General features: G+C 39.6%; 1 long non-coding RNA gene across 1 annotated transcript in view; it reads left to right on the top strand.

Moving 5' to 3' along the window:
* The window catches only part of LOC109638890 (uncharacterized), a 99,158-nt gene that overhangs the window by 25,158 nt on the left and 48,103 nt on the right, over positions 1-25,897 (top strand). The window contains exons 2-4 of the long non-coding RNA XR_002203365.2: positions 14,168-14,212; positions 24,223-24,303; positions 24,396-24,452. This is a non-coding gene — a long non-coding RNA (uncharacterized lncRNA). The remainder of the gene's footprint in view (positions 1-14,167; positions 14,213-24,222; positions 24,304-24,395; positions 24,453-25,897) is intronic.

The raw sequence follows: 25,897 nt of genomic DNA on the forward strand, positions 1-25,897 counted from the left end.
AAAACAGCCCGGAGATTGTTCCTCTATTTTCAGAAACGTAACCCTCCCGCGTCCTTGAGTTTTTGCCAAGACTAATAACAAGCCTTGTTGTCTCTCCATTTGTTTTCCTCATGTCCTCCACCGCGTCGCAACACAGTTGGAGAGAGATTACAGTTGTATTGGTTGCCTCCTGTCACTGTACAAATGCTCGTCATTAATTTTGCCGGCAGAAGGCAATTTCAGGGAAGTGGATAAGTTCTGATAATGATAGGAGCTCTGTTGTGCTGTCAAGCCCGGGGAGAGGAACGTCAGGTCAAAGACATTGCTTCTCCTCATCCAAACTTTTGTATCGTCTTTGTTTGGATTAAAAAAAAAGACAAGACCGTCTTTGACCTAGAAGATATTTTTGTGGCCGTATTGCGTTTAATTTTTGCCCGTCGACAGACCTGAAATACTCGATGTGGAAAATGAATCAAGCGACAAAGATAAGCACGAGAGAGATGGATGATTGAGATGAGCGGAGGATATGAATTGCCGTGAAATCATTTTAACATTGTCCCTGCCCTCTTATGTACTCATATAAATCACCTCATGAGCCTGGTGTTCATAAGGAGTTGTCAGCTGCAATCCAATATCACTTGTAGCAGCTCTCCTCAGAGAGCTGCTCAGATTCACCCCAAGCTATGCATTCATCCAGTGGTCTGCCCCCTCCTCTCTAATAACTCAGCGTGTGTGATTACATTAGGCCCATGATGAATGTAAAACAGGAGCTCGCTGCTGAGTACATCAACCGAAATTACTCTGCAGATGGGACCAGGAGGACCGTGTTGTCTCTGAAGCGTCACATCGCTGCTGTTTTCACACCAAAAAGTGCACATCCTCTAAATCCACGAGTCGTCCTCGTGCTGTCGCAGTCCGATGAGATTTGTGCCTTTTCAGCCCAGCTGGAAAAAAAAACAGTTCCAGACATTTTTCACAAAGTTGTATGAAGCATTTTGGAATTATTTTTGGTGATTCTTAAAAATCTCTCCTCTGTGTTTAGCGGCCATTTACATTTACATTATACAAATTTTCCTAACCCTAATTAATTAACCCTAACCCTAACTTACTTTAAATAGCATAATAGCAGCAAAAAGCACTGCAAGTTCAGTGGGCCATTACTTTACACTTAGACGCTAAAATGTTTTGCCCATTTACTCATGTCATTCATTTTTAGTGTTGGCTTTAAGTTACACGTCTGTTAGTTCTACATCATTCTTTTCCAGCATTATTGAGTCACATTAGTATGTGTGTGTAAATGTGATCTTTGACAGATTCGAACCCAAATGCAGTAACAGGAGCTTGTTATTCATATACTGTATACTCATAGCTCTGTTTATCAGCTTGAGTGACAAGTAGGTATTATTTCCATCCTGCAGAGTATATGACGTAATTAATAATAATGATAATATGGAAGACAAAGCAAATAATGTTGGTGGGAAGCTTTATAAAAAGATGGACAACATTACTGCCCCCTTGTGACTAGGTTTACCAGCAGAGAAATTTCTAATCCAATTTATGTGCTTTATTTTGTCGCCAGTCTTAAAAAAAGGATTGTATTGTGTCCAAACATAATTTCAGTTTTTTCTCTTTGGGAGGAAATTCAGTGCTCTAACATAGTCAGCCAACCCCAAAAGATGTCCAGTCATACCAGTTTAACCTTCAAAGAAAGAAAGAAAAGTAAGAATATACTTTGCAAATGATTACCGGCATCTCCTTTATAAACCTTTTCTATCAAATACCATCCCACATTTCATTATTTAACATGACAAGTATATGAAATGTTTTATAATGCATTATAGTCAAAGTATTTCTTATTTTCCAAATCCAGTGCTCTAATATATTTATATATATACACATATATAGCCACAATACTGTATATCTTTCACATCTATTATTATTTAAAACCAAGAACAGTGTGAGTAAGGATTACACCACCCTCTCCCACCTGGAAAAGGCGAACACTTATGTGAGGATGCTGTTTGTGGATTACAGCTCAGCGTTCAACACGATTGTGCCTGCCAAGCTCGTCCCCAAGCTCAGGAGCCTGGGTCTTAAAACCCCCTTGTGTAACTGGATCCTGGACTTCCTGACGAGCAGACCCCAGGTGGTGAGAATGGGCAACCACACCTCCTCTTCGCTGACCCTGAGTACCGGGGCCCCTCAGGGCTGCGTACTCAGTCCCCTCCTGTACTCCCTGTACACGCAGGACTGTGTAGCAACACACAGTTCTAACATCATCCTGAAATTTGCGGACGACACTACCATCCTGGGTCTCATCTCTAACAACGATGAGAGCGCTTATAGAGATGAGGTAAGGGGCTTGGTAACATGGTGCCAAGTCAACAACCTGTCTCTCAACGTCTGCAAGACCAAGGAGATGATCGTGGACTTCAGGAAGCTGCAGAGGGGGGGTCACGATCCCATACACATCGAGGGAGCTGTAGTGGAGAGAGTCTCCGACTTCAAATTCCTCGGTGTGTACATCAAGGATGACCTTACCTGGTCCAGACAAGTGGACTCGGCGGTCAAAACCTCCCAAAAACGCCTGTACTTCCTGAGGAGACTCAAGAAGTTTGGCATGTCTGCCAAAACATTAACAAACTTCTACAGATGCACCATTGAGAGCATCCTCTCAGGCTGCATTACTGCCTGGTATGGTAGCTGCTCCGCTGCTGATCGTAAGGCCCTGCAGAGGGTGGTGAAGACAGCGGAGCGTATCATCGGCTGCCATCTCCCTTCCGTGCAAGGCATCTACAACACAAGATGCCTGAGAAAAGCACGGAACATCATAAAGGACCACAGCCACCCAGGCTATGGAATCCTCACATTGCTGCCGTCTGGAAGACGTTACCGGAGCATCCGAGCACGGACTACCAGACTCACAAACAGCTTTTTCCCCCAGGCCGTAAGGCTTCTGAACCAGCAACACTGACCCACTGAACAGTCACATCACCATGTACATTCTGCTCCCTCATTCATACAACTACACTTACTACACATATATTATTTAATTTAATACCTAATTTAATATCCTGCACTCCTTCACCCTGTAAACTGCTGCTAGCCCCTCATTTAAATTCAAATTTAAACTGTTGTACTATGTTATATGTTAAAAGTTATATGTTGTTACTATGTTGTATGTTAAATGTTATGTTAAATGTTATATGTCACTAGGTTATATGTTAAATGTTATTTACTAGGTTAATGTTAAATGTTATGTTAAATGTGTTATGTTAAATGTTATATGTTACTTTGTTATATGTCATATGTTATTATATATATATATATTTTTTTTTTTATTATTATTTTTTATTTTTATTTTTTATTTTTATTTTTTATTTTTATTTTTATTTTTATTTTTTTATTTTTATTCTTATCTTGTATTTCCCGTCTACTGCGTAGATGTTGCCTGCCATGTCACAAGAATTTCACTGCTCTGATGACGCTAAGTTATTTGGTGCATGTGACAATAAACTTTGATTTGATTTGATTTGATTTGATTTGATTATTTGTAGTGATTGGTATTTTTGCCTATTTTCACTTCTTTATTTTTAGGCTTCTCTTCCAGAATACTGACTCCAGGCACAATGCCCACTTCTCTGTGCAGCACATCGATAATAAATAATCCATTACACCTCTGCAGCTTTTACAGCAACAACAGAGAAACTTGTCTCACAAATGTTGCAAGGTGCTGAAAAGTGCCTGGGCACGTCTCGTCGTCTGGCCCACTTTGCCGTGCATTTTAATTGGCCGTAAGCGCGGAGAACAAGTGCGACGGCAACAGTCAGAGTTGAAGCGCTTCAGCGGCCTGTCTCTGGAGCGGCACGGCAGCTTTCCCCCAGCGCCCTGCAAATCTACAGGCCTGACAAATCCTTATTAGGGGCTTCTACTGTACATCACTACAATATGTGTGTGTGTATGGGTTTATGGTTTTACACTACTGGCCAGGGAAGGCTATTCCACCAATTAAACCAGGATGTATCTTGCTCTGTGTGTGTGTATGTGTTCATGTGTCTGCCGTGTGGGTGTGAAAATATTTAGAATCCTCTTGACACCCAATTAGAGAGCAGCCCGACATGACCTCCAACTTCAAGAGACACCAAAAAGCTTACTTGAAACAACAACTTGCAACTGTTTGACAAAATGGCCCCACTAATGAGGGCCTGTAAACACAACTTTATTCTTGCTGATTGTTATATAAGAGAAAGGAGAGTCTGCAGTGTTTATGCAGCAGCTACACCTTTAATTAATGGCTTTTAAATGGTTCAATGTAGCATCTGATATTTTTCTTGTGTACAGTATGACCCAGGATGAAATTATGAAAATAACACATGTACATCTCAAGACTCTATCTTTTTTGGTTATAACTAATATCCAATTAAAATAAGATTAAAATCAGATTAATGTCGCCTTAACACACTCTCCAACACACACACATTACTTTTGCGTACACACTATTCTTTTATAGTCATTTTCCGTTAAAAAAATTATTTGCTTTGCAAGTAATCCAAAGACTGTGATGTGCAACGGGTCTTAAAGTGCATTGATATCACTCTTAAAAAAGGGTCTTAAATGTATCTTGCAGAAGTCTTGCACCGTGCACTCTGAAAATAGGAGAAACAGATATTCATGCTATGCTGCCGTTTAATTTATGCCTTGCTGCCTTTGTTTTCCTTAAAATGGCAGCTTCAAAATTAGTTTGATGGTTCACAGATTTGGAATATGGAGCTGCCTTTATTCCCACTTCTCACCCTGAACACCTGTCCTTGTTTGATGTATCTTTGGTGAGCAGATACCATGGCGTTTCTTTACATTGCAAAATTGGTTAAAAAAAACACACCTGTGCATATGATAGTTCTGCTCTGCGTGCACAACTACGGTTCCTTTTATTTTATTTTCATCATTTATTCATACTATTTTACAATATCAACATTTCCTCATCCCAGCTTTAATGGTTAAAATCAGGTCCAGCAAGTTGAAGAGTAATGCTGAAATTTAGATCAGACTTAGAAGTCAATAAAACCAGTTTATCTCCAATATTCAGCAAGGAAATGATCAAGAATTCTACACAGTTTGGTGTGTTCGTTACAGCGGCAGCTCCTCTGGTTTAGAAAGCCGGGGATCATGGGTAATATTCACGGTTCATGTGTGTTTCAGTTCAGATGGACTATACTCTCAAACTTTGTTTCAGACACAGAGGGATTAACTAAAAGGGTCACCAAGTTTGGCTGCACGTGGCTCTGTTGCTCTGTTAAGTGTTGTTTTCTCTTATGATTCAGAAGTAGGTGCCATTTGCCTGGAAAAGCTCTGTCATAAACCCTCTTAACTTCGTGTGCATTCTTTCAACTCAATCATTTGTGTGTCAATCTGCACAGGGGCAGCTTTGTCAATGCTTTTAGTTGCTGTTTTACATGTAATTTCTTTCAAGCTTTTCAGCGACCAGGAGGCTGCGAGTTTTTCAAAACTGCAGCGGGGGTCCGTCTCCTTGTGATGTGAAGGACTGGAAAAATAAGTCCTCCCTGAATTATGACATGAACTTACTCAGCCAGCTCCCCCCAGTGTCCACTCCGGTCCAGTCTGGACGCTAGTATCTCGATTGATCCACTCAAGGGAACCGAACAAAACTTGTGATCAAAGCAGAAGCAGGCATTCCCATAGCCACAGTCTTCAGATCCGAGACGGGGAGCAGGTCTGTGGGAAGGAGGGGAGGAGTGTGGTCGGGGGCGGAGGATGAAACGGAATATGAAGTCAAGTGGAGATAACTCTGCTGATCCTGCTTTTTGATCTCCATCTCCTTAAAATATACGACTCCACACGAGCGGCGTGACGGCACGGTATGTGTCTATCAGCTCTCGCACACACCCTGTGTGTACAAACACACAATAGTTCTTATAGTATGCAGATCATTTCTGTTTAACATTAATTTTCCCTCCTGCAGGCGCACCATCAGTAGCCTCATATCAAATCACAGTTTGAGTCTCGGATCCTGTGCTTAAAATGCAAATTTTCTGGATGTTTGTCATGAAAAGGGGGAATTTACATGTACAATATGCAACTTTTCACCTTGAGGCGGCGTATTGTTAGCATATCCGCATCCATAAAGTCATCAGAGAAGCTGACACTAGCTGGCACATCTGCAATTGAAATGCGGCACTGTTTTTTTTTAAAAATCTCATGCAGTCAGACACACAAAACATAAGTATATTGTGTTTCCATTCTGCATTTATTGGGATAAAAGTTGCATTTTACTGCAAATTGTCATATAGTGCATATTGACTTAATCATGCCATAATTAATCAGGCTTTTTATCTATTAAATTTTAATATGAGGAGCGCTCAGAGGCCTCACACACCTTAAGCAACACACACACAAACAAGCATGTACACATACTGTCCAGCCACACACTCTCCCCATCATTATTAGAGTGCTTACTCTTGCTGAGTGGCCACTTTTTCAAAGTCTACCCGATTCATTAAATGTCCCCGAGTGTCCGCACCATCAGAAAGCGGCCCCTTGCGCTGCAAGTGGATAAAAACAAAAGATGATTACCATAATGAGTTGGGAGTGAACAGTTTTTGTAAGTTTAGTTTGGATTGTTGAGCCCAGATCACAGCCCTTCTCCCCTTTTGATGACCACATTCATTAAGGAGAATAAAGTGGCTTCAGAGAAAGTCCGCCTTAGGATCTTTATAGTCGGGGAAAAAAGATCAAACCAAATAAATAAATAAAAATTGTAGTCGTAGTAACATTTGGTGAAGACGAATTTAATTTTGAAAGGGGGTTTACTATTTACATTTACATGTAAATTGAGATGCATGGTGCATTTAGATCAATACGCTGTTTCCTCGGGGGCGCCAGATTGCAAATGATTTTTGAACTTCGCTCTCCGAGTTTTTCCAGCTCGCTTTGAAACAAGAAATGCGCGAGAACCCTCATGGTTGACAAGCGGCATATCAAAAGAAGCACGGAGGAAAGGGGGAGGAAATTATATGATGTCAAATTAAAGAGAGCCCATGGGAGCAATGGATTGAGTCAGGCAGATAAAGAACACACCTTTATATCAGAATTTGAATTAATCAAACCCAAACTCGCCATCATAAGATCTCAAAAGGCAAAAATTGTAAATCGGTATTCATGCAACAGCACGTGTAATAAGCACAAGGGCCTGCAGGGCTGTTGTTGGTGGAAGCATTGTTAAATCAGGCATGCTGAACACAACAGGCAAAGGTTGACTTATTGACGCCACTTAAAATAATAGATGTGTTTATTGTGTTTCTGCAAACAGATACCCAGGGTGAGTAAACATCTGCATTCATCTGGTAATAAGTGGCACAACAGGCTGCAATCATTGATATAGATTGGGGTGCATGTCATGTATGAGGGCGTTGGCAATAAAGCATCCTGCAGATGGAAGGTGATGCATGAAAGGCATGATGATAGTGGCTTTACTCAAGTTTTAAAGTGATTTACATACATTCATATGTTGAAAACAACACGTGCAACCAAAAATGAAAGCTGTGGATGCTCCTCGCTTCTTTCACATTAACTTTTATTAATAACTGAAAATGAATTAACAAACAAAAACCAACTTGTAACTTCACATCGACAACGTTGCCAGAAAACTTTGACTTTTTATGCAGAAATAAGTGGAAGTGCCAAAAAACATTGTGTGTGTGAAATATGGATACACAAACTAATCATAATCTTGTTTGGCAATTTTGAATGACAATGTTTTGAGTGGTTGCCCGGGTATTTTGTTTTGATACGATGGATAATCAGTGAGTGTAATGTGGAAATAGATAAGATAGAGCAGTATTTATTCCAAACAGATGACAAGATATCGTGTCTCTCCCTGTGGGATTATGTTCGATTGATGTGAAATGAGAAACTTGTGAATAATACAAAATAAATAGTTTACTTTGAAATATTGCATTCAAAAGATAAATGAAAGGGTTAAGTTCGGTCAACAGTACGGCCACGAGGGCAGCACACCCAGCCCCAGTGATTCATGGGGAAACCTCATTAACCAGCAGGTTATCCTTTAGCCTCATAAATTAGGAGCAAAGTCATTTTAATTATAGGCACCAGGAGATGGAATTCAGATCTGATCTGAGGCCAGATGTTCTGCCTCTGTGATCCTCTGCATCCCAGAATGCATCAGGCCCAGGCTTTTAAACCTATTTTAAAATGCATTGCATCACACACACACACTTCAGACTGCCTCTTTAAATGACACGCTCAATACAACATTTTGACGTAAGATTTACTGTATACAAAGTTAATAGTTCAATATACTCACAGTTTATAGTTATGTATTACTAACTACTGCAAACAATTCTAGCATTGCTGCACCATTCACTTTTATTTGGTCCTTTTTGGTCTTATAAAAAATACAGTTTTGGTTTAAAACATGTATTTGAAATAAAGCTTCTTAGCTTAAAGAGCTTTTGTTTTCATCTCATTCAAAGTAAATTAAATAATGCACAAGTTCCTGGGAGAATATCCCTTTTTATTACAAATTAAATTCGATTCCTTTACATTTTTAAATCCCATCACGAGAGTTTGATTACCATCCAGGCCTTTAGAGTGCACCAACTACCGGTTATCTAAAATTCATGTTGTGTAAAAAATAGATATGATAATCTTTTATTAAATCCACAGTGGAGAGGTTTGCTCTATTAACGCAGAGGAGAATACAAATACGCACAGAAAAAAATAACTGCAGATACAATATATACATAAGTAAATATAAGAATAGAACATATACAGTTCAAACAAGATTGCACTTCTGAAATATGAAATTGAAACTGCACAGATAAAAAATGTGATATATTTGGTTCTTGTGCAGCTTGGCTTGAGAGAAAAGACAGGCATTCGTTTTTTTGTGTCCGCAACCAACCTGGCACTAATGTTACCGGCACATACAACGTTAAAAAATAAGTAGATAACCAAGCCAAGACCGGCCATAACAGGCTCAGGTCGGTTATCCACAGTTTAGTGGGAGCACAGCTGGTTTTTACCTGTGATATCTCTTTCACACACTTCAGGTATATCAGTCTGTCTCTGAAGGAGCTGCCCACTGTTGAGAAATCACCTGCAGGGGGTGAGACTGATTCTCCATCACAGTTGATGGCTTATAAATGTCTCTTACTGCTAAAGTCTATTGACTATCAGCAGGTGTTTTCCAAGCCGATGTGTAAACCTTATAATCTCACCTAATCCTTGCTGACCATTGACCATTTGTCCCAACTCGCTTTAAAATCAGAGTCTCTCCCAGATTGACACGGTGGGCGAATCATCTTTGAATCAGTACGATGACGCAGATATTTGTTTATTGTACCATGTGTAACTTTTGTGGTACAATTATAAATCCAGCTCCTGGTCAGTGATCTGAGCACGCCCGCGACCCCCACCTCGACACCCGCCATGTATTTGCAGCCATGCTTACCAGCTCCTAAAGCGTGGCTGCCATTAAAACACAAAGAGGCACAATTAAACCTCTGAACTCTTTCAGTGACTCGAGAGCCGCAACAAAGCATCGCGATGTGATTAGTTTGTAAACGCCTGTGTTTGCGGGCAGGTCATTGAGCAGAGGGAGAGGGGAGCATGCTGGCAGAACGCTGACAGATTGGATGAGCCCTCTGAGCGTGCCCTCCCGCAGGGCGTGCGCGTGCAAACTGGGCTTCACAAAATGTTACCATCAGTCGTTTGCTCCTCACTGAGGAAGGGGATGTGTGGAATTGTGTCCCCAGACATCTTTGCAGGGGGTCTGGAAGTTTGTGCTCCAAATAGAAACCTCCTGACAAGAGCTATTAATGGAACGGTTTTGTTTAAAGTCTGCACACAGAGTCGTGTGTGTGTGTGTGTGTGTGTGTGTCACTAAAATCCAAAGCTGTTTGCAAACATTTACTTTATACACTCCTGCTCTTTTCTCTTGCCTGTTTGACAGTTCTGTTAGCTGTTAGCTGTCGTCGCAGCTTAGATACCATTTGCAAATAATTAGCGGTTTGTTTTATTCTGCATGGATCATCAGCTCTGTGAGGCTTATATCAGGGTAATGTTAAATTACTGCTACAACAATTGTTTATACGCAGTACAGCAAATAACTACGACAGTAAAATTCATATAAAAAAACTTTCCCACCTAATTTCTATATAACCAGGCTAAAAACAAGCCAGGGGAAGTGTTTTGAAGTGTCACTTGTTCAGCCCACTGTGTGCATATGTGCCTTTTAGTGTCTGCCATACACTGCATATAAACATTTAGACTTTTAAATACGTGTCTCCTAAACTTTAAACAAACACAAAGTAAACTTCAAGTCCTCTAGCCTCTGTGTCCTGGTAACTTATAGTTATGGTGTTTATTGTTAACGTGTAAAGTGAGTGCAGATCAACGGGGGAGTGAGGAGAGAGGACATGTAGCAGGAACGTCGGTTAGAGGTTATGAATTTCGGTTCAGTTTTTTCCTGGCTTTGAAAAGAGAAACACTGAAAAATGAATATATCTCCTGTAATTTTTTCATGTAGATGCAGCTGTCTCACTAATTTTTACAAGTGAGCAATTATAGTGATGAAAAATGTCCTAGCTCTGAATTGTAGTTAGGATTTTGATTTTTTTTTTTTTTCCCTGCTCAGCTCCTTGTACTTACAGCCTGAACAAAACGACAGCAGACCCATTTTACTTTCACTCTGGGACATGATGCCACTAATGCTGTTAAAACAATCATTAGCACCAGTGAGTCTACAAATAAAGTAGTTCCTATTATTGCAAAAGGGCTTCAAGCAGCATAAACAGCCGACGAGGGCCGTCCCCGGTGCAACAGGCCGTGCTGTCTGGAGTATCCGCCTCATGCCATCGTGAAAACAGGAATCGTACTGATGTCATTTTGTAATCTCTGCTGTGTGAAGTCCTCTCCCTTCTTTGCTAACTGCGCCCCCCTTACTCCTCCGTTGAGCCGTGACAGTTAGCCTGCAAACGCCGAAATGAGATGAGATGAGATAATCCTTTATTAGTCCCACTGCAGGGGAAATGGTGTTTCTTTCAAGTCTGGCTTTTTTAACTATTATTGTCATTACAAATGTCAATGGGATTTCAAATGTAGTTCTGGTATCATCATAGCACATAGGGGACATATGGCACACATTTTATAGAGCAGTTTGTAAACCACTTATGTGTTTGTGATTTTAAGTACATCTGAGAATATGATCCAACGGGAATATCACATTTTATTCGAATCTGCTCTTCAATTTGAATGTGAGGGGTTAGAATAAATATTGGAACTGTAGATGTACAGCACAACTGATGTTTGTCTTGTAATTCACTATAGCCTGAAGCATGTCGTATTGACCTATTAGCAAAAATAAAGTAAACGGGCATCGGCTTGCAAAGATTAACACAACACTGAAGCATCTGAAAAGCACAATAGTATTTGGAGTTCTTGAACATAGATAGCAAAATCATACAGAAAAAATCATTCACCTTTATATTAGTACTCCACCTACCTAAATGCTCTTGTAAGGGCATATGTTACACCCAGGACGCTGCGCTCATCCAGTGAGCGTCGTCTGGCACTGCCCCCGGTGCAAGCAAGGCAATCCAGACTATTCTCAGTCGTAGTTCCACGTTGGTGGAACGACCTGCCTAGCACTACCAGAGCAGGAGCGTCCCTCTCTACCTTTAAGAAGCGCTTGAAGACCCAACTCTTCAAAGAGCACCTCCCTTCCTAACTGGCACCTTGGCTTAACCTGCACTTAAGCAGTAACAGGCCCGCACTTCTTTTTTATTCTTTCTATGTCGTTTTATAAGCAGTATTTATTGTTACACCAGGTTTTTAATGCTCTTAGCTTGATTGTTCTCTCCCTTGTACGTCGCTTTGGACAAAAGCGTCTGCTAAATGACTAAATGTAAATGTAAAATGTACTCTGAACTACAGCAGTTGTGTGTGCAGAAACATTACACATAACCATTTCTTGGTGACACAAATTAAAATAAATGATCACTTAAACATTCACACATATGAACGTGTTTGTCTTCACACAACGTTTTTATTTTTCTTTCTTTTTGTCAAATGAGCACACTGCAAAGCCAGTATTTACGAGGTGCAACAATAACAACCTGGTGAGGGAGGAAAGAAGAATGTACACTCATACACAGTAAACTGGGCAGAACGAGCTGTCTCAGTTATGTTCCAGATCTTCCTTTTTATAGTAATTATTTCATGTATCCTCAGGCAAGTCTCTGCATTAGTAACATAACGTTGTGTTAAAGAAAAGCTGCTTGTTCTTTTCTATGGTGTAAAGAGTTATTTTAGTTGACAGTAACATAACAGTGCAACACCAGCGGTAAAGAGAGAATATCGCTCAATGAGCATCTACTCTTCGATCAGGTCTTTTAAATCTATCACAACCTGGAGTAATTGTGAAATTGAATCCGAGTACGACCTGTCTTATTCAGAATATTGCATTAATTGGGTTAATATTAGAGTTTTTGATTGGTGTGATGGTATTTACATTTTCAAGGCACTTTCTAATCTTTAAAAATATAATTCCATTTAAAGTCTCAAGGTTTACCTGTGTGAAGTGTTGTGTCAGGTCTTAATTGAGCCCACAAGGTATTTTAAATGCGTTTCTCCAATTTCAGCTGTGTTGCATGTTTTATTTGATGACATCGTTGCACTTTGTTTTTGTATCTCTAACATGATGAGTCCGTTACTGTAGGTCAGCGCCTTCTGTCTGTTGCATTTGCACCGCCCACACAACTCTGGATTAGCTTCTCCGCCGCACTGACCCTGCTGTAATGGTGTGGTGGAAAAATTCAATGACACAGCAGGGAGCTTTTGTACATGTGTTTATTTGTCCCTGAGCCCGATATGCTCTCATATTATTTCCGATATTTACTTTGTTTCAGTTGCTCCTGTGTGTGTATGTGTGGGTTGTGTTACTCATATGTGCAGGTGAAAGTGAGACTGACTTGGTTGCTGTTATGATTAATGGGGGAACTTTCAGTGCTGCTTCCATTCGGATAATAGTAGCCAGACGAAAAAAAGCAATCTTACTTGTCGCTCTTTTCTACACAATTGATCCAAGGGTAAAAAAAAAGTAGAAATGTGGAAAGCTCTCAATTTCAGAGCCTGTGTTTTGGTACTATTACACACACTCTCACAGAGACACACATTTTCCAGCAGGCTCTCACTCTCATAACACTCTCCCTGAGAGCTCATGGGTACTAAAGAGAATAAACCAACCTTTCACTGACACTAACCCACAGCAGCTACTTTTATATTCCAGGCTGATTGATCTGGGCTTTCAGCATCTGGCATTTCCACATTTCTCCCTTTCTAATTAGCCGCTGATGCTGACATAATTAGTTACCACAGATGGACTGGGGATGTCTGGCTGACACTATCTCACTTACACAGCCTCGCGGCACATTTGCAACTTTGCATTGTGACACTGCTCGAATGTGTTTAAACCTGCGCAGCCGTTATCTGCTCTGGATCATGTCACAGCACAGGGAACATCAGCTACATTAATAACACTCACATTGTTAAAGACTTTTACCTTCAAGTACCTTAATGCATTCTGGCAATCATCCTGCGTAAATAACAATGGAGGACTCTCTGTACCTCTGCGTAGCAGCACAATGGCTGGAGACATTATGTTTTCAGGTTATCTATCCATAAGTCCCATAATAAGGAAGTCTTGAGGGAATTTCTTCAAACTGAGCACAAATGTGACATTTACTTCTGGTGCTTTCACAACTACCTTGTTTAGTCCCGACCTGCAGACTCTTTAGTTTAGTCCGAACCAAGATAACAGGGATGAAAGCTGCCTCTGGATCAATGGACCAACATTTATAGTTCGGTTCTATTGCTATTATTTATTCATTTATTTATTTATTCTATTGTTTTATTTAATGGTTTGGACATTTGAGCCAAATGCAGGAAGTTGAAAAAGCATTTAACAGCGGATGGACAAAAAGGAGCGTGAGGTTCACAGCAAATTATCTTTCTGTCTCATATGTCACAAATCTAAATTCCTAAACATAAATCTGTTTCAAATTAAAAGCACTGTAGCGTTTCTACCATTTCTCTTCCGTGAATGCATTTGTTTCTTTGTTTTAACAAATGTGTATTGTTATTATTGCAGAACTGAAAGATGCACGGCTTCATACCATGGAGTACTGATACTCAGGTGAGTAGAAATGCTACTTTTATTCGTGTAAATACAATAACGTCACTGTAATTACTGTCAGCCATTGTCCATAGCTCTGAACATTGCTGTAACACACATGGAAGTAAACTGCAAGACTGTGATTCTAGTTTCTATGAAGAGCTTATGAGTTTCTATGAATAGTATCAGATGAGTTTATTATCACACCCACTATATTCATTGTGAATCTGGTTTATTTATATTCACACCATTTGATTACTTGATGCCATCCAAGACAGAGTTGCATTGTTCTCACTAGCCGGGATTCAATGAGCACCTCTTTCCTTACAGATGTATTCAGACTTAATGTGAAGTGAATTTTTACCTCACCTTGGGTGTTTTTTGAACAGTCTTTAGTTTGGTTCTTGAATAAATGACTCAACACTCCTCTTTTTTTGGCTCTTTGTGTGCAGATTGTACACATTTTTAAATTAAGCATGAACAGATATGGCCAACTTAAGGATTTATCAGGATGTCAGCTCTTCCCTCACCAGAATTTGCTTTCACCTTACAGTCACATCTGTGAAAGAAATAAAATTATAGCATGTGTTTAGAATTGGGCATTAACAGAGTTGACATTTGACTAGCAATGTCAAAGATGCTGAGGTGGCCTAGGCAATATCTTTTAAACATTTAACCACCTTCTGTCTGTAGTACAGTCTGCAGAATGAATCATTTAATTGAAACTTAAACACGATCTGGCTTGAAAAACAGCCCATTTGGTGTTTGGTTGAAGCTGTTGAAAATTATTTTGAGTACCACTCCACCTTGTGCAAGATGTTGTTCAAATAAAGAACTTTCGATATAAAGGCATTGAGAAATGCAGGGGAAGTCAGAAAAGAATCAGTTTGGCTTAAAAGGTATTCAACTGCTACCACCCAGAATTGTTCTGTATTCACATCAAGTCAGGCCGGCCCGATCCACTCTGCACTAACAATGTTAACTCATGCAATTCCAGTAAGTCGTCTGCAGAGTTTGGGCGTACGCCAACCATAAAAGTAGCTTTTATATGATTGACTTTTAGTAGTTAAACATCGGTCATATAAAGGCAATGAAGTCAGCCTCTATTGAGAGTTGCTTTTCTGTGAACAAGGAAGTGGAAACCCTGTTGTTGCACAGAGGCCTGCATGTGTTTATATCACGCTACAGGTTGGAGATCCCAGAGATTCGCCTCACAAAAGACTTGTGTGGAATCAGCTGGTCTCCCAGGTTGTACTCCATCAAGAGAGAAAGAAAGCAGGACTGCGATGCACAGGGACCTTAAAAAAAGGCCACTCCAGAATTACCTGGAGGAACTGGTAAAAGATGTTTCTGAAAGTCTGACCAGACTCAGACAAAACTCGATTGCTCGAAGGATACGCACGGAACAAAAGTTAAGAGTGGAAGAACATTTAGAAATAGATGGTGGCAGAGTGAGAGAAAGTCAGATGTCCGTGTTGAATGTGAATTGATTAATTTACTTTCCAAGTAATCCTTCATATCTTTCATGGAACCCCTTCTAGCTCTGATTTTCATTCACAATGTTTTAATACGTTTTGAATTTAAGTTCTTGAAAAAACCACATGTTCAATCATGTAGAAAATATTGGTTTAAAACAAAAAACGTTTTTTTTATAAAAACACTCCGAGCACAGCTACCAAGCTCATGTGTTTTTCGGAAAATGGAACTCTTACTCAATAGTGGACAGTGAGAAAAAGAACTTGAATTCTGAATTGAAGCCAGCTTTTTAATGATCCTTTTTAATCTTAAAATTTCACATCCTATTAAATAAACACCTGTTAATGTTCAAAATAACTTAAACTCAATTAAGCTCTTTGGCTTTCACAGAGTACAATCTGAGTCCATGCAGAGGAGTCGAGCATTCCTGTGGTATAGGAATCTTAAAACTAAGAAATTATTCACCAAGAGAAAGCTCCTGTCACCAACAGCTTTTAAAATCACTGTCAGAGGAAAAATGGCTGAAAAAGCTCAACAGTAAGACACCATGCAAACTCTGTCAGTCTGCTTAATACTGCATGTACCATCATTTTACCACCATTTCCCTTCTCTCTGAATTATAATTATTCACAAAAGTTCTTTTGTAAGTTCCAGAGTGGGCTTTTTGCAAAAAATGAATGAAAATAAAGCATATAATCACACACAAAACACACACCAGACTGTATGCAGTAGTAGATTCTTTTACAGTTAATATCATAATTGTTCACTATATTTTGTCCCCTACAAAAAATCGAATGCTTAATTTCCACACACTAACACAATATGTCATGAGTAAACAAGAAGGAGCAGGAGACAAAAGCTGTGAGAGTCAAAAGAAACCCAAACAACAGAATCAAATCTGTGATAAAAAGAAGTTGTTGTAATGTCGGGAATGTTGAAACATGAGGAGTCAAACCCACCGAGGCGGCACGTCTGCAGCACATGTGATTACAGACAGGTCAGGGTCAGAACATTTTCAACTCTGCAAGTGCTGAATGTGGATTGAAAGTTTATTTCAAATACTCAACAATGGCAGAGCCTTTATATTCAGTAATTCGCCTTTTCAGGATTACTTGTTCTGCTAGAGTTTTTGTTGCAGCTAAATCCAATTTTTGCAATAATTGAATTGGAAGTGAAAATGACTAAGGTCTTGGAATGAGCGGTCCTAACGGCAAAGTCTATCATTCTTGGCGAGAGAGTTCTTTATCCCATCGACATCGTGTGTCAGAGTGGTGCTTCGACTGAGTCCGCCGATGACAATGCAAGCAAAAACTGTAATTTGATAAATGAATCGTAAGCACCTTAATGTTGATACCAGTTACATTACTGCTGACGTTTGTGTTGTTCAGTGAATGCCACAGAGAGGGAATTTTCAACAATCACAGCCTCTACACTTGTTTTTAATGAGGGCTCACTTGACTCAATATGTAGCCACACCATTAGAGACCTGGCAGCCAACAACAGGGGCTCTAATTGGCTGCCATGCGATCTTGTGTTTTCTTGTGGCATCCCAGATCACACAAACTCCAAAAACTACAGATCAAAACACATTCCAGTGCATAGTTTTCACGAGGCCAGAAAGTTCCCCTTGAACAGCAGCTGTAAAAATAGTCAGGCGTGAAAAAGGCGATGGCGTTGTTTGTGTCGCATTTCCACTTTGACAATAAATAATGTGCAGAAGCCATCAAGGAAATAAACAAGAGATACCAGGGGGTGTTCATCAGTTCATTCCAAGCCTCAGCAGTATGCTATGTCTCTAAAAAATTCTGCTCAAGGCTATTGTGATTCCACTGTTATCTGGAGCAGCAGACACATTATCAAGAGACTGCAATATTAATTAACTTATCACAACGCATCACTGTCACCGAGCCCAAAATGCTGAGGGAGGCTGGTGTTCTGTTTTTCACTTGAATTCCTCCGACTCCGAACATGTAAATAAGTCAAATTGGGAAAAGCACAGTGATTAAGCATTAAAGGAAAGGTCAGCACTGCAGGCTGCACAAACCTTTTGTCCTCTCGTTTGAATCCATAGCTAAAGCCCACGTGTCCTAAAGGAAATAAAACAAACAGAAGTTTAAAACTCAATGTGAGCAATTATTTCAAGACTGCTCTTGGAATAAAAAGCTTGGAAATAATGTTTTTATCGGGGTTTCTGCTCATTTTAAAATCTGCCTGTAACTATTGATTTAAAACATCTAGAATCAGCATTTTCTTTTCCCAAACACTCCATTAAAAAAATGAATGCATGCAGGGAGCAGTCTGTTTTCCAGCAAACACATTTTATGAATGATTTCATTTGGAGTCAACTCAGGCTTTTTGTTTTGAAGCAGCACTTGTGAATACGCCGCGTCCCTTCAACATTATATGAGCTGAATGATAACGTTGCTATTATCTTTAGCGAGTGTTGTGTTATCCAATAGAATGAACTGCACAAGGTTGTCAAGTCACTCCTCAAGTTTTACATTTTAAAACGCACCACATGCTCGGTGGGGTTTAGGTCTGCTGACGGTGGAAGGAAATCTTGCGAGTCAGCTCTTCTTGAAGACTTCAAATGGGCCCGGGACGGCTTTGATGCTTGTTTAGGCTCACGGCGCACCACTGCAGAGTAGAGTTAGAGTTAAAGTTCTCTATTGGTCAGTGTGAAGCTGATCCTCGAGATGCAATTCACTGCTAAGGTTGGGGTTCAGTATTTCCATTTGACACTTTTTCGAACAAAGCATTGACCTCTCATGAACCTCATTGGGATTTTTTTGTTGTGGTTATGATCTCTTCCTAATTATCGTTCAAAGATTTAAAAAAAGCTGAGTTAAAAAATCAACGGAAAGAGAGAAAAGCGAGAGGGGTCAGACAAAAGGGCAGTATTTGTCTTTTGAGTATTTAATGTGTTATTGTACCGTCTCTTAATCATTTCTTGATGCTACATTTGTGCTGTGACCAGCTCCTGCTGCATTTTTAGTGAGCATATACATGATGTTTAAAACCTTTTTAAAATAGAAACTAGAAACTTTTTTTTTTGCATTGTTTTTCATTTAACTCCAAGAAAAATATGATTTCTGTGAACTATGGCCTGACTGGTAGACTGAGGTCCTTTTTTTAATATGATTCAGGAAGCTTGATGAACTTATCCATGATTTAATTAAATAATAATAATAATGCATTGGCAGGAAGTTCAAAGGGTGTAGCACTAAAAAGCAAAATCAGATGTAAAATGTAAGATGCGCCATAATTTCCAGTCTGTAGAGGCTCAAGTCTATATTTAGTTTTTTAACTTTGTGTTTTTGAAATCAACCTTTCGATTATGTTGCTACAGAACGATATTAAATGTGACATTGAAACGAGTCCTCACATATCACATGCCGCACCAGCCTTGTTCAAATCATTCACAACTCTGCAAGTTCTTGGGTCTCGTACATTTCAAACACCCGTGGGCTGTTTTTCAACCCTGTGCGAGCGGAGCGGTGTCAAGTGTTCTCACTGCCACAGCTGGGAGAAGAGACAAATGCTTCCAGCGTTCAAGAGCCCAAAAAGAGACAGTGACAGGAGGGAAGTTTTTTTCAATGTGGCTCACTTCTTCAGAGTTGTTGACTGTGTGCGCATTCCTCCAGTCCCAGCTCGGGAAAGTGTTCCATATCCAACAACAGGAAACCTTGTCTGAACTGTGCTCATGTCACCTTAGAGGCATGTCAATCAGTCTCTTAACTCAGTTGCCTTGGTTACACCAATGATTTATTTTCTTCTAGCACAGTAGGTCACCGCAGTTCACTGCGTCCTCAACAATGCTATAGAACCAAATATACAATTACATACTGTGTATTTTATACAGTTACTTTGCATTTAAAAGGGAACTCCAGTTTTTTTATTCATTGAGCCTGAGTAGAAGAAAAAAGTAACCCTGATGATGTCAACTGTTGTATTGTTCAGAATCAGAACTAGAAATACTTTATTAAAAATATTTCCCTTGGGGGAGAATTGGATTTCTTCACAATCACTCCAACAAAGGATAGAAATCTACACTGACCAAGACCATAACAATACATAGAAAAATGTGCTTTATAATACAATAAATAAAAATAAGCCAAACAAGAGGAGATGTCAATTAATAGTGTTTCTCAGTTTGGAGTTAAGTTCTTTTATTTAAGAAACTACATTCACTTGAAAAGTAGAGCTGCATTAAATACCCAATTAATCAATTTGATCAAAAAATAGCAAATTTCACCCTCAGATATAAAATGTTCTGCTTTTATCTCCTTTAAATAATATAAAGCCCGAAAAAAAATGTGTTGGGTTCTCCTGTGAAATAGTCGTAGCCATGTGTAGCGGGAAGTCAAGCGTGTTGAGGATATCCCAACACTCTCCAGCAGGTGATTTCACTGATTAGCATTAGCAGCTAATCGATACAATCTACTGGTGCAGCTTTCTGCAGGACTGAAAACATGCACGCTCTGCATTCGACTGCAATCCATCCTGCATTCTGAAAAAAAAAAACTTCCATCAAAAAAAAATGTGATTAAACTGAAGACATGACAGCAAACCTGTGTGAAATATTGTGTCTCATTTCAGCTGTAGCAGCAAGCAACAGGTGGAAGCTGATCAATACTGCCTCAGTGCCTCACCTAATATCTGGGGCTATATTGCTTGTCAAGGCATAATGTAGCGAGGATGACGTATGCTGCTGTTTCAGATTGGTTTCAGCACCGCACAATATTCCCTTTATTCCTCTCTGAAGTGCTGCTGGTGGAGATCAGTCCTAACGTTTTCTGCATGGGTCGACACTGACGGACTAAATGAGGCATTTACTTAAAATCCTCTGGCTAAAGATAAAGTCGTACACCCACAGTAATTTGACTTCTGGGGTCAATGTGGTGTCAGCTTACCTTAATTATCCAGGATAGCGATACCCTCACCAACATCCACTCCAACTCCCTGCGGTCGTGGCTAACGCTCAACTTCCTTTCTCTTTTCTAATCTCCCTCCAATTCCTGTGATTTACCTCATTGCCATTCAATATTTCTTTCTTCAGTACTTCCTTACCTGTCCACTAGCTGTCACTGTAGAGTTAACAGCATTAAACATCAGCCTGGACCTGTGCTCACGGCTCATAGACTTATTACCTATTCAACCCTGGGGTATAAAGTTAAACATCTAGTTAGATTGAGCTTTTAGCATCAGCCTTCCAGCATTGAGCATTCAGCCATATAGATCTGTTGGTCTGTTGATACTCTTTTTGCTAATTGCAACTGGTTCAACCTAAAGCCATTTCAGCTTTTTCACTTTGCTAGCCTTGGTGGATTAGTCTCAAAGCCCAAGTGACCCAGTTTGCTCTGTTAGAGGATGTGTTTGTGCCACATATTAATGTGAAACAAACAAGTTCAATAGGTCCTTGCTAGGGATGTCACCTACCTACATAGGGCTACTCGAGTGCAAGGCTGCAAGCAGTCCGCTACTTCAGTATTAGTTATAGACCATTAAAACAAGTATTTAAAATGCTAAGGTTCTTTAGTCTTAAGTGTTTCCTCTAGGATTGTGGCTGAAAGGGAGCTGTCAAGTACTGAAATATGCTTTTGTCTTTTCCTTGTGGTCAGTAATACTGTAGTTTGGTGAATAATCTTTGCTGAAAATATGTGCATTTATGTTTATTATGTTTCTTCTTAAGTTTATGGTTTAAACTGTAAAATATCAATTCATTACATTTATTTGTCATGAGGGTTAAATAATGAAATCTTGGAAATCATTGCCATTGTCATTGCCAAAACAATTTAACTCCCTAATATCGGTATGGTCATCTGCCCCCAAATTAGCTAATTAAAAGCTAAACAGACTTAATTAATCTAAGAACGCTGTAATAAAAACGAAGAGAGTACCACCACTGAATAACTATCTTATTTTATTTGACTCAATCTGACAGTTATTTCTAAAAAAAGACTCAAACAGTGAATGTTTAATTTGAAACTGAAAACTTGTGGATCAATTAAAAGCACTGTCGGCACTGTCCCCAAGACTATCTTCTGCCTCGTTCTCAATCAGCAGGTCTCCCTTAATGGCTTCCCGGGCTATGTTGTTATTCATTGCATGTGTGTCTTAGAAAGTTCTCTGATCAATTATACGTGCCTCTCAAGATAACTACATTAATTATAATGTTGTTTTCACAAGTCTTATTGCATTGCAGTGCACTTGAGACTTCAGGATAGATAGAAGGCCAGATGGGAAGATTTTTCAGTAGGGTTGAGATTCTTGGATAATTAGTATTCTTTAGATCAGTTAAGATTTGTATTGCATATAAAATCTCATCAAATACTTATTTAAAGTAATTTTTTACCTCACTAAACTCTTTATGTCTTTACAGGCAATGAATAAGTCTCAAATTAGAGAAAAGTGCTGCAGGTTTTCCTACATTCATAGGAAGGAGAGATTTTGCAAATCCAAAGTAGGGGTCTCTGAACTGTGCACAGACTCAGCTTTGGGAAAACGGCCTTGGCCAAAACTGCTGACTCATGCACCAGTTGTACGTCCCTGCAGACACACACACACACACACACACATTCTCTCACACACGCACACAAACATTTGAGTCAGCGCTGCCCCACAGTCTGCATCAAAAAAGCCCTCTAGTGATAAGCTTTGGCGAGAAGAACAAGGATTCCAATGCTAATCTCCTAAACATGATTTTTCATACTGCTTTGCACAACATGCGTCCGGATTAAAGACATTCTATTAAAGAGAAGGGGCTTAACATATAGAATGGGAAGAGAAGCCAGCTTTACTTGGTCGGGTTGAGCCGTCTGAGCTATAGTTCAAGAAACCCTGTTTTTTTTATGTGCTGTGGGATGATCCCACCAAGTACTAAAACTCAGTTTTTGAGGTTGACGTCAAGGGTATCTAAGTGTCACAACATACTAGAGCATTTTAGCCAAAGTCCTATTTTATGAAGAGGTTTTATGTCAGTAAAAAGGTGGTCTTAGTGACTGTAGTTCCACTGTTTTGTCTTTTTTTAGACCTTGAAGTGGTGGTGTTATTTCTGAAAATGGGACAGGCTAATTGCTCATCTTGAGAGTGTATCCTTGGCAGGGGTTTATATCCAGGAAATAAGGGATCAAGGAATGCTTTGTGGTTATTATCTTCCCTTCACAGGTCGGCACAAGTTGATTTGTTTTCCACTGATGCAACCAGATGTTAAATGGGCTGTGGTCGATATCCTCCAATAGACTTGTGCACTTGTGTGTTTTTCGTCCTGTGCATTATTTGAATTCAAATTTTGACACGTCTAAAATGTTTATGTGCAGCATGTGGCATGTAGATGATATTAATCTTGGCTTTTCTAATGTTAACCTTTCTACCTGTGCTGTAATACAAAGGCAAGCCATTTGCAATAGCAGTTATCAAATTCAAATTCAAATGAGCAATTATAAAATGCCATTCCTCACTTGTCCTTTAATTGAAAAACATATTATGCATGCATATGGGAGAATGTCATTATCGATGATCCACAATACTGTTTTGGAAGATCTAAAGGCGCTGAAAGAAAGATAAATGTTGCAGAGTAAGATGTAACATGTTGCAGTCCAAGTAAAGACATTGCACAAGCTTGAATGTCGTTTACGACTGACAATAATGCAGTGTTGAGAAAGGAGCTCTAAGGAGTATCACATTACACCTACCTTTATACCTGCAGGCAAGGTATATATGTGACAGCACACGATAAATGCGCTGCCCGTGCTCTTACAGTTTATAAACTCCTACAACTGCTGCTACCCAGTATACACACACATTTCTCCCAGGCAGAGTTTCACAGGAGGCAGTAATAATCTCTTGACTGTTAAACCTCAAGGGGAAAAGCCGCAAAAGCACAGCTGGTCAGTGTGTAAGATGGCTTACTGTGAATCTGAGCAGCCAGTGAGGGACTTTAAAAGCAGTTTACTCTGTTCATTTATTGATATTGTAGCAGCCTTAATGTTGGAGGGTGAGTTAACCAGATTGTACTGTCTAGTTTACTCAAATTGTACCAACAGAACTAAAACCAAATAGCTGCGGACCTTGTTGCTTTGTGTGCAATGACAGTTAACTTCCACCTTTGCCCCCGTCATAATCACTACGGCCACTAGAGGTCTCAGTTGAATAACATGCAGGTTGCTTGCAGCTTTGTATAGACCACCTATAGAAGGAGCTCATTTATTTTCCACATCCATACGTCAGACTGTTGTGGGTTAGAGTTCTGTAATGGTTTTTACATTTTCGCTTGAGACAACTGTGACAGACTTGGAGCAAAAATAAGAAACCCCGGCCTCATTTAGTTTGCAGGAGGAGGAATAAATGCATACTCTTCTGTCTACTGTGCTTGGAAGACTCAGTTTTCACTGTCAGCCTTATCTTATTTTTGATAATTCCATGCTTGATGTTGCATCTGCGTGTATCTCTGTCTGTCTGCTTTCCTACCTGAATATAATGTTGATAGCAACACAAACCAATGCATTGTGATGCCAAGTAAATAAAAAAGGCTTTTTTTTTTTGCATTATTAAAGATGCTTCGTGGTTCAGATGGAAACCTCTAGCAGTCTGGAGTTGGATGGAAGTCTGCCAGTCTGGGACCCCTGATCTACAGGGTAGGTCTTCCTGCATTGAGAATATACCATGTTCTTTTAAATTTGTGTTTAATGACATTAAAAGTCATTCGCTGACACATACATGCTTCCAGATACAGAGGTTTAAAATGACCCTCATTGTCCACCTGAGTGAGTCATCCATGCTGCAGGTATGAAAATACTTTTTTTTAAGTATATATGATATGTTATTCATGCAGAAAAGTCTTAGCTTCTTAGACAAAAACAAAGCAGAAAGTTTGGGACACAGAGTGAAATGATAACTCTCCGTCCACTTTTGTAGTCCCTACAATTTTATGCTCCCAATAAAGCTTGCTTGGACATGAGATAAAAATTGTCCAAAATCAAGACAACATTTTTGCGAAATTTGAGACAGAGAGATCTATATCACTGCAGTATATGCAGGTGTAGAATCATCACTCAAACCAAGTGGGAAAAGCAGAAGTGATACAGGTCTTAACTCAGTGACATTGACAACAATACTCTCTCTTCTAATAAAAGATAAAACCCCTACATTTCCAAGTTGTGATTTGTCAACGTGGAACGGGCTTGAAATATGACAGGGGCTAGGAGTACATTCATATTCACAGAGCGAGCGGCCGCAGTGCAATATTAAATAGCAGGGAATATGTCTCGGAGAGAATGATCCATGCAAAGGATAACTTGCCTTAGTCATACTCAATGATTAGTTTCGACTCCACTGTGAACAGCTGGTGGCGCTTTTCTGGCTCCAAGTGATGAGTCACCCTGCATGGGACTTTCTAAACTGCCCTACTTTATTTTCCTTCTAGTTGAGGCCAACAAACAAAGCACAAGTAGAGACAATAGAGAGAGGAATAGAGAAGTTCCAATATTATTTTCACTTCCAGCTGCCTGGACTTTGTGTATCGCCCAATACCAAGTACCAATCTGATACCACCACATTTAAAACAATAACATCTTACATAACATAGTTTAACAGCTGTATGCTACTAACTCCAAAATCTAACCAAACTACCAAAATAATGATGGTACACTACCGGATATCACTACTTCTTCACTGCTCTGAAAATAGTACTTGTTAGTGGCAGTACAGTGCAAAGTTGTTGTTTCGGAGTGATTTGTGTGAATAGAAAATTCATGTTTTATTTGGATAAAAGTCAAATACTTTTAGACGTTTTATTGGATCAGTACATAGATTGGCGTTCTCTCCTATTAACATCTTTATCACAAAGCTTCAGATCAGGATTTCATTTCACGACTTAGCATATACGCCATTATATATAGTGTACATATTTAGCACCTGTACTTTCAGCGAAGACCAACATGTTAATGCAGCAACGGAAAATGTTAAAGGCGTATTCTGAGTCACCCTTTAAGCAGCCTACAAGTACTTACTGACTATTAAGTAAATTGGCTCTCAAATCCTTTTTTTGTGCTTTTGATTGGCAGCACCCCGTCCCATTTCCCTCCCATGACCACGACAAATAGTGCAGAGGCTTAAACTGTAATTGGCATCCGCAAAAGAGAAAGAGAAAGGGAGAGAGAGAGAACATCATTTCCATGACAGATTACGCAGGTTGCCTCTCACGTATATGACAAGCAATTACGGATGCAG

Source organism: Paralichthys olivaceus, chromosome 24 (genome assembly GCF_024713975.1).
Source record: "Paralichthys olivaceus isolate ysfri-2021 chromosome 24, ASM2471397v2, whole genome shotgun sequence".
In the NCBI taxonomy this organism is placed as follows: Eukaryota; Metazoa; Chordata; class Actinopteri; order Pleuronectiformes; family Paralichthyidae; genus Paralichthys; species Paralichthys olivaceus.